Source organism: Panthera leo, chromosome B1, assembly GCF_018350215.1.
Source record: "Panthera leo isolate Ple1 chromosome B1, P.leo_Ple1_pat1.1, whole genome shotgun sequence".
Lineage (NCBI taxonomy): Eukaryota > Metazoa > Chordata > Mammalia > Carnivora > Felidae > Panthera > Panthera leo.
In genome coordinates, this window is record NC_056682.1 from 78557903 (window position 1) to 78567960 (window position 10058).

Below are 10058 nucleotides of genomic sequence, written 5' to 3' on the forward strand. Positions count from 1 at the left end.
CCCCAACCACCACCGTACAGACCCTATCTGCTCTAGATGTTATACTATGGTCTTTCAGCTTCAAACCCATCCTTCCAGCCTCTGTTCTGTGATTCTAAGATCAGGACTCCGAAAACTGCACTTCTGCTTTGTTGACTGGCTGCTTGACTCTTTGAATAGGACTCCTAGAGGGAGACTATGGGGCTTGGAGGAGGGAAGGGGATGCTTCTTCCTCTTCACTGTCTGTGGGCTTTCTGTTCCTGACAGCATCCGCCAGCAGTGCCTCTTCATCCCCCAAGCCATGGTGTTTAATCCCAGTAACACCTGTCAAATCCAGTTAGGAAGTTTTACCCAACTTCATTGTGCCCACTCAGAGACACCAGTCAGCTGCAGCCAGGGTCCTCTCCTCAGGAATCTGGGTCCCATGTCCACAGGGCACCTCCTTGACCATGCATTCAAACACCAGCAGCAGCCCTGCCCCTTATCAGAGGTCTGAGTTTCAGCCCTGTCAGCCCCTTCCTCCAAGCTTTGAAATTTTAATAACTCCACGCCACCCACCTCTGTTCTCTCAATTACTCCTGGCCAGGCCACAGGGATGATAGCTGCTCTCTGCAGTTGTTACGGTGGAGATACCTTTGCGTTCTCTTTTAGCCCTTTTCAGTTCTTCGATAATTAATTAATAATTCTTTATGTTAAAGTCTTACTGTTAAAATAACCAGTGTGGTCCCTTCTTTTGATCGTACCCTATTATGCTAGGCCTGGCTCTAAATGCAATGTTTCCCTGAATTATGTCTCAAGTCATTCTGTGCTTTGAAGCTCTTAGCTCCCTTCATAGGAATCTGCCTCTAAGACAACGAACAAAAATTCTTGAGTTGTAATATTTTTTAGGTTTATTTATTTTGAGAGAGAGAGAGAGCACAAGGGAGGGACAAAGAGAGGGAAACAGAGAATCCCAAGCAGGCTCTGTAACGACAGTGCCAAGCCTAACATGGAGATCCATCTCACCAACCATGAGCCAAAATCAAGAGGACATTTAACCAACTGAGTCACCCAGGCACCCCACTGAGTTGTAATATTTGATCCACCACTGATATAATATAGCCACAAGTCATGAACTATTTAACTTTTATTTATTTGCAAAATAAGAATGATATTAACAGCCTATTTTTTTTCTTTTATTGAAGTGTAGTTAACGTAGTGTTACATTAGTTTTAGGTGTACAGTATGATTCAACAATCTATACATTTCTCAGTGCTCATCAAGATTAGGTTACTCTTAATACCCTTTATCTATTTCAACTACCCCACCTACCCACCTCCCCTTTGGCAACCACCAGTTTCTTCTCTGTATTGAGTCTATTTCTTTGTCTCTCTTTTTTTCCTTTGTTCATTTTTTTTATTCCACATAGGAGTGAAATCATATAATATTTGTCTTTCTCTGACTGACTTCACTTGCATTATACCCTCTAGATCCATCCATATTGTAAATGGCAAGATTTCATTTTTCATACCTGAGTAATATTCCTGTGTGTGTGTGTGTGAATGAATGAATGAATGAATGTGTATACCGCATCTTGTTTATTCATCTAACAATGTATATTTGGGTTGCTTTCGTATCTTGGATATTATAAATACAGCTGCAATAAACATAAGAATGCATTTATCTTCTTGAATTAGTATTTTCATTTTCTTTGAAAAAATACACAGTATGGTGACTAGTGGATCATATGGTAATTCTATTTTTAATTTTTTTGAGGAACCTTTATACTGTTTTCCACAGTGGCTGCATTAGTTTGCATGCCCACCAATAGTGTACAAGAGTTCCTTTCTCTCTGCATCCTCGCCAACAATTATTGTTTCTTATGTTTTTTACTTTAGCCATCCTGACCAGTGTAAAGTGATATTTCATTGTGGTTTTAATTTAGCAGCCTACTTGTTTAACAAGTAACAAATATAGCCAGTAGGTCATAGCTCATAAAAAAACGTGTCCATGTATCTTCAGATTATCAATACTATCGCCTACCTAAGCACCTGGCTTCCTTTCCAGGACCATCAGTTGCACCTGGCATCAAATGGAAAAAGACAAACTGCCTGAGATGTAGATGCTAGGGTACACTAAGCTCCCTCTCTAGCTAAACACCTCCCTCTCATGCCATGTTTTCATGTAAAACTCTCTCTCAGCATGCCTTAACAGGCTGTTGCTTTTTAGATTTGTTCAAAGGCAGTTGAATTTTTAAATTGATAAACATATAAAGTGTGTGTGTATATGTGTGTGTGTGTGTGTGTGTGTGTGTGTGTGTGTGTATGATTAGAACTGCTATTTGTTTAGTGCTTAGTGCATGATAATCATTGTACTTATATTTTACACGCAGTATTTTATTTAATCCTTACAATAATTCTGTCAGGTAGGTTATATTAATATGTCTTTTATTACAAATGAGAAATTGAGATACCAACTAGATTCCCGCTGATAGTAACCTGCTGATATCATACAACTTGTAAGGAGCAGATTGGGATTCTGACTGGAGAGCCTGCACCTGTTTGCTACCCTACTGTGTTGGCTCCATATATACACTTTGCTTGTGAATGGACCTCTTATGATAAGGGCTATAATTGTTTTAACTAATAGTTGGATGAGTAATTAAGTGCTTTTGCAATGGCTTGAGGGATTATTATCTTCCATTCCAATCTTTCAAAACTTTCATGATTTTAGATTATAAACATCCTCCTCTATATATTAAATCTCCTAGCTTAGGAAAGTGATTAGCAAATCATGATGTTATAATATGATGTATTTCCCAGTAGGAATTAAGTTTCCTAGGCCAATACACACACACACACACACACACAGACACACACACACAATGTAGAGTTGCTAATCACATTTTTATTTATTTTTTTAGGTTGAGAGAGAGAGAGAGAGAGAGAAGAGAGAATGAGCAGGGGACAGGCAGAGAGAGAGAGAGAGAGAAAGCGAGAGAAAATCCCAAGCAGGCTCTACACCCTGCATTGGAGCCCAACTTGGGACTTAACCTCATGAGACCATGACATCAGCCAAAACCAAAAGCCATCAGCCAAAACCAACTGAGCCACCCCAGTGTCTCACTCATCACATTTTTAGCAGTAAATTCAAGTAGGAAACAATAGAGTTGCCTTTTCCTTTTAAAATTATAAAATACATTTAAAAATATTGAGTCATTTTTAAAAGTTTAGAACTCAGCAGGGTATGGAAGGCCAGCATTCTTTGGGGACCTTTTTATAGGACATAGAGATGAAATGGGAGAGAACTGGTGTTACTCTGACCCCAAATCTTCCCCAAAAGGGAAAATATTGCTGCACCATTTATTATCTGTCTGTTGACATACTCTACCATCTACACAGAGTATATTCTTCCATAAGGAAAAGGAAGAAAAATTGGGGGCCATGAGCCTATTACATAAACTTAGTGGAGAGTCATGCACCAGCCAACCAAACAGAGAGAAAGTCACCAGAGTCAAGGTTTAAAGGGAAAATAGGCTTCATCCATCTCAGGGCCAAGAAGGTGATAGGTGGGAAGCAGAAAGGAAATCCCTCTGAACAGTTGTGTTGCCAGAATTCTATGTGATGAGGACAGATCGAGGAACAGGAAGAAGCACTTGAAGAGAAAAACACTTGGCTGTGATACCATCATAGATAAAAGGCATGAAATAGGTGAGTGATAGGTAAACTGGGCATATTGTTGCAGCCATTTCTGCATAATAACTTCAAGAATCACAATTATTTTGGCTTCTGTTATTGTTTAGATAAGATCTGGTTTCCAGGGAGGATCTTATTACCCAAAGATACTTTTAGCAAAATGCAACCAATAAGAAATGAATTTAAATAAAAGAGAGAGAAAGAAAGAAAAAAAGAAAGAGAGAAAAGAAATGAATCCCAACTGTTTAGTTTTGAAGAGAACTTACATTTTCACCCTGATTATTTACTCATTTTTCACCAAGAGTTTATCATACACCATGTGTGTGTGTCACTGTCCCCGGTAGTAGAGGGTACAACAGTAAAAAAAACACACAAAAAATGTCGGCCTTCAGAGAGTTTATATTCTAGTTTTACAATAATTTGACATTCATATGCAAATAAATTAATATCCAACAAGTATTTCTTCTTATAAAATGGCTATCTTGAACTCTTTTCACTGCAAGAAGTATTTGTAAATAAGTAGGATTAAGGATGCCATCCAGATAGTTACAAGATTATGCATCTTTAAAGAGAAAATATAGATTCTCAGATTGATCAATAAATTGTCCTTTTAAAAAGATGTCAGGCAAATGTGACTTGTACTATTTTTATTTTGCCTTCTAGCTTTTGGCTTACACATGTTAGAACCACTTAAAGCTATTGTTTGAAGTACAAAGATAAAAAAAAGATTAAAGTGGATATAAGAAATGTAAGGTGTATACCATGATAAGCAGAGTTTTTTCTTGCTACTTTACAAATTCACTCCTACTTGAACCAAAAGCTGAAACTTGTCTTCGAATGTGTTTTACAATATCTAAGGAATTTTTACATCACCAAATAGGTTCCAAATACTGCTAATGGAACATATGTTAGGAGACTTCTGTAAATCTGTTGGGAATTCTTAACTCAGGAAATAAAAACATGATACATAGGTTTCTACTGAGACTAGAGGAAATTATCCAATGCACAATTAAAGGAAAGAATACAATACTCCAGAGAAAAGGAAATGTCATGATTTCAAACTACCCTTAAATAGATCTCATAGACAAAGCCCAGCTACGCTGAAGAGATTGAAAGAGAATTTGGGTATGAGTCCAGTTTTTAATAGATATTTCTCCCTGGATCAGAAAACTCAAGCCTATGAAATAAACTATTAGATAATAAAAATTGTAAGTAAAATAAAACAGTGAAATTTAATCTACATTAGGAATGAAATCTAATGATAGTTGATTAATTTTGATTCCACTAATTCAGAATTTGGGATAATTTCATGAAGTATAGACTAAAGTTTACCTTTTTGGTAATTTGAGGTGAAAGATCTTCTAGGTCAATGGTTCTCAAACTTCAGTGTTCATAGGAATCACCTGGGGAAGTTGTTAAATGCAGGTTCCTCTTCAGCAGCTTTGGGATGGGGCCCTGAGAGTCTGCATTTCTAGCAAGCTCCCTGTTGCTGCTTATGCTAGCTGGGCACAAACATACTTTGAGTTGCAAGGACCTGAGAAAATCAGTATGAGCCAGGTTGCAGGGGGAATGATAAACGAACCAAAAATACACTTTCACAATATCCTTGGGGGAAAAAATGATTACTTACAAATGAACCTTTGTTGTTCATTAAAACAGTTGTGGTAGGAGTTCTACTTGGCAACATGTTGTAAACAGCTAATTGGAGTTAATTCACATTGTTTAAAAGAATGAAAAATAATGTTTTCTTTAAAAATACTTCACCTTGCCAATTTTTCATTCTAGTTACATTCATTTATGGTGCCTTCATTTTAGTTAATGAACAACTAAAAGCAAAAAAAAAAATAATATCATTATACATCTTTAATTCTTCTTGGGTTCATTTTTCGCATCATGAGATATCCCCTATTTACTTACTTCCTCATTTACTCAGAGGAAAGAACAAAACAAAACAAAACAAAACAAAACAAAAAAAAAAGAAAAGAAAAAACATTGCTGAGAGCAATTCCAAAAGAGACTAATTAAGAACAGATCCTAAGATGTGCCTCTCCCACCCCACACTCCCATCCTTGGTAAGATAAATAAACAGATAAGATTTTTAAGGAAAATGTTATTGCATAAAACTCACTATAAATAATAATGTGTTAAAAGTTCCAAATTGGCATTTTAATGGGTTGCTACCATGGCTAACAAACAGCTGAGGTTGTCCAATTGCTGTACCTTAGTCTCCACCATATTGCTAAGCTAGGGCAATTAAGAATAATGGTGATTGCACTTTCCTATTTCCTGGAAACACTAAAGAAACATAGATTCTGCAGGTTATCTGTCTTTAGACACCAATGTTGATCTGATTATCTGTGCAAATAGACAGTCCCTTCACTATAGGAATACAGAAAACGAGGGAAGGAAGACAGAGAAGGAAGTGAAGTGGTAGGAGTAAAGAGAAAGGCATATCATGATCCACAAGGGAGTGTCCAGAAAGGAAACAAGAGATAGGACAATGAAGAAAAAGGAGAGAAGCACAGAAATGCATCATTAAAGCAACAGAAAAAGAAAGCACAGAAATAAGGAGAGTTTGAGAAGGTGGAAGAAAATCAGTTATAGGCTTATAAGCTGCTTGGCTTAGATCTGTGCATGGAAAAGGAGGGTCCTCAGGCTCCACAGTACATACATAACACCAGTACCATCCAACAAGGCAGCATTCCCAAGTTCAAGCACATGACCAAAGTGAAAAGTACTTTCTAGTTTCAGAGATGCATGGCTTAAATAATCAAATAGTAATTTACTACCCTATTTCTTATTCCATGTTTGCTAAGCAGGTTTTCTTTTAAACAGAGGGAAAAAAAATAAACCAAAATAACAAAATAAGCAATAACTTGACATTTGTATTTCTCATTATAAATTAATAAATTGGTAAGATGGAAAAAGAAAGAGGTGAGGAGGGGTGGAGAAAGGAGAGAAAGAGCCCCATGCTTGAGCTATCCCTCTTGGGAAAAACTAGGACATAGAAACAAGGATTCATCAAAAAGAGTTTTGCCTTAGTAGATCCAACTTTATATAGAGTGGGAGCTAAACTGAAGACTAGATGAACAGAGTCAGATCAGAAGTCAAAAGAAACCTACTGGGCATTAGAGTTAGAGGAATTTGAATAAGGACAAAAATAGGGAGAAAATAGAGATAAAAACTAAGAAGGCAAAGAGAACTGAGGCTCATGAGAAGAAAACATGACATAAAGCAAGATGTAAATATGGATGCATTCCAGAACATTCCTTTCATGTGGGTCTCAGTGAGATTCAAAGGGCTCAGAATGAACCTGAAGGGAAAATCCCAGACCTAATACTTAAGGGGTCTTCTATTCCCAGCCTAGAGAATTACCAAAACAGGATATGCAAACCTACTTCCAGCTGGCAGGGATAGCCATTTTCTTGCACATGTGGAGGAACTGAGGAGTGGGTCTCCAGCCTCCAATAGCTGTCTGTGTCCCCTGGCTTTCGTCTAAGCCCTAGTTCTGCTGGGAAAAACACAGGGGGCCATGTAAAAGTAGATCAGACAGAAGAGACAACAAACTCCCTTAAATTGCTTTAGTAAGTCACATGTTCTAACACATGAGACCATTGTTGCATCCGGAAGGGTGGGGTCTGTCTGAAATAAAAGAGAGGAAGCATTCAGGACTATTAAGTGTTTCCTTGAGTCAGGCTCTTCTATGAAGTGGACCTTCCAAGAATTATGCTGTGGATAAGAAAAGGTGCTGCACTCTGCCTAGACTTAAGTTGAATAATTCACACTGCTACTGACTCCTCCCACCTTTAGTAAGGGGTATTCCAGACTCATGTTTCTTAAAGAAAGAAAGGAAAAAAATAAATAGAGAATTACCTCAGTCCTTAGCAAGTGGGTGTTCCTGTAAGTTACTCAGTGGGGTTTTTTTTGTTTGTTTTTTTCTCAGCAGTTCTTGCTGGCCTGTAGGAATCCACACCTGAAGCCATCAGTTTCTACTTACCCTACACCCTCTCATTAAGATACAATCTTGTGCTTTGACTGATCTTTTACTTCTACTTAGTGAGCAACGCTGTATTGGTGAATTGAAAATATGGGTCCTATTCAGCCCGGATAGAAACATTCCTGGAAATGCACCAAAGTAAAATACTCATGTAAGCACAATGTTCTTATAAATCTTGGTATTTATGTCTTTAATACTCACTAAGTTATTTTGTATCGAGAGCAATATATGATCTTCCTCTATAAGCACAAATGGCAAAGTCAACAATAAGAACCATACAGAGGTCTCAAGAGGAAAATTCCAAAAAAGAAACAAGAACTCTGCTCCCTAGAGATTTTCCTAGTAGAAGTGTGGAAACAGGAAAGTTTTTCTGTCTTTGGACATCTCACTTAGTCTAAGTCCTCTTCTCATGATGTTCACCCACTTCTTCCCATACTCCATTCTTCTACCTATATCTTGATTGCCTAAAGAACATGCACACTCTTGGATCAGTTCAGTTTGGAAAGACCTTTCTCAGGCAGTGTCCCAGTTACATGTAGGGCATGGGACAACAGCAAGGTTGAAATCAACACAACTCTCTGGAAACAAATTCAGAAGAAACAAAGTATCCTGACCTCAACAAAGCTATTTTAGACTGCAGAAGTCAGAATAGTTTTTACCCTGAGGTCAGCAGTTAGAGATTGGAGAGGGTGTGGTGGGTGGGTTTGTAGGTATTAGAAATCTTCTGTTTCTTTTCTGTTTCCCAGTGTTGTTTCTATGAGTGTGTTCACTTTGTAAAGTCCCACTGAGCTATATACTTACCTTTATGTACTTTTCTATATGTGTAACACATAAAATGACAAAATTCAAGAAATTAAAGAGATTCAGAAGAATGCAAAGTGTAATCAACATAGCCTGGATATTTTAAGTTATTCAAAAAAAAAAAGTGGAATGACATCTGACAATATTATCAATACAAATCCCTTATAAATATGTTTTAACAAATACTTTACAGAACATATTTTCTCTTCCTAGAAATTATCTTTTAAAATGTTTCACCCCAGGCCCAAACTGGCTTTCAATGTTCTGGGTCTGTGAGATGTATGTAGGAAAGGAGCTAAAGAATATCTCTAGCACTTTCCTGAGAAGAGGGCAAGCATTGCTGAATCAGGCACCATGGTTGGAGGTCACCAGTTGATTAGATTATCCAACCAATTCTTCTTGTTCAGATTTCCATAGCAAGCTATCTACCGAGAGAGCAGAATTTAGGTTTATTATTCTAAATTAATAATGTTCCAATTTTACATAAGTCTCTGTGGAGTCCTAACCTTTTTTCAGTATGTGGACCCTTGCGAATCTAAAAAGGTTTATCAAACTCTCAGGTAACAGTAACTGTGCAAACAGTGTTTGCAGTAACTTATCAAGGGGTTGTGCCCCGCAGGCTGGGACACAAGCTAATCCTTCCACAAAAGTACTTCTAGCAAAGCATTGTCTAGGACTGGAAAATGCTCCCCCATGGGGATCTCTTTCCCTAGATCAATCCAACTAGACACTGTGAGCAATTGCCTGCTTTATCCATGAATAGGAATGTATGCAACTTCTGTGTGTTAACTATAGTAAACAGGGTTGTGTTGATGCAATGAATAAAATGTTATTTCTGTCACAGTGGGGTTTTTTTTATTATTTTTTAAATTGAGGTGTAACTGACATACAACATATTAGTCTCATGTGTACAACATAATGTGCAATATTTGTATATATTGGAAAATGATCACCACAGTAAGCCTAGTTAATATCTATCACCACACATAGTTCGAGAAGTTTTTTTCTTCTGATGAGAACTTTTAGGACTTTTTCTCTTAGTAACTTGCAAGTGCAGTATTAATTATAGTCATCATGCTGTGCATATCACCTCCCATTAGAATGACTATTACCAAAAGACAAATGTTGGCAAGTTGTGCATAAAAGAGAATGCTTGTACACTGTTGGTGAGAATGTAAATACATGTAGTCACTGTGGAGAACAGTATGGAGTTGCTTCAAAAAATAAAAATAGAAATACCATACAATCTGGTAATTATACTGCTAGCCTTTTACCCAAAGAATATGAAAACACTAATTTAAAAAGATATATATATATATGTATATATATATATACATATATATACATATATATATATGCACCCCTACATTCATTGTAGCATTAGCTACAATAGCCAAGATATTCAAATAACCCATGTTCACTGATAGATGAATGAATAAAGAAAATGTAGTACACATACATATATACAATGGAATATTACTCAGCCATAAAAAAGAATGAAACCTTGCCATTTGCTACAACATGGATGGACCTGAAAGGTATTATGTTAAGTAAAATAATAAGTCAGGCAGAAAGGCAAATACTATATTATTTCACTTATAATCTAA